Below are 660 nucleotides of genomic sequence, written 5' to 3'. Positions count from 1 at the left end.
GGGAAGGGAGGACCCCAGTTGCCGAAGCGTGGGAAGCGTTTGCAGACTTTAATGCCGGGTCTCAAAGGCAGGGACCTGCCGGTGCCCTTTTTTGTTTAGGAGGAGAAGGGGCTCTGCCCGCTCTCACCCTTGGCTGATCCCTAAGCCTCTGCCCGGTCGGCGGAGCCCTGAGTGCTCTGGGAGGGGGGGTAGATGCTTTTTTAGAAGTCAAGCCCCCTCTTGCAGGTCGCTCCCCTCCAGCTGTGAATAACTTCCCTTTCCCTTGAGTCTCTGCCATCTCTGTTTTCTTGGAGGCCGGGGACACTGACCTCCAGGCTCCTTTCCCCTGCCAGCACAGGGTCGTTCCCCCCGCCCCATCTTCCATTTCCCTGCAAGCTCTTGGGGAGGGGACCCCTGTGCTGGGCCTGGGGCTGCCGGGAACTACGGAGGAGCCGAGAGCAGAGTGGGATGCAAAGAGCCGGCCTCATTTTCCCCTCTCCCAGCAGGATACCGCCGCCTGAACTGGGAGCGAGGGAAGCTGGGCCTCCGAGTGCCGTAAGGATTGCTAATGCAGCAGCCCGTTTCCCGTTCCAGCTGCTATCCAGAGGCCAAAGCTGCGCGGTGGGGGAAGCACATCAGCCTTAAAATGAGGTTGTGTACAAGGCTTGGGGATTTAAAGGC

The sequence above is a fragment of the Cariama cristata genome, unplaced genomic scaffold (genome assembly GCF_000690535.1).
Source record: "Cariama cristata isolate BGI_N322 unplaced genomic scaffold, ASM69053v1 scaffold42428, whole genome shotgun sequence".
NCBI lineage: Eukaryota > Metazoa > Chordata > Aves > Cariamiformes > Cariamidae > Cariama > Cariama cristata.
This window is presented reverse-complemented; position numbering follows the sequence as displayed.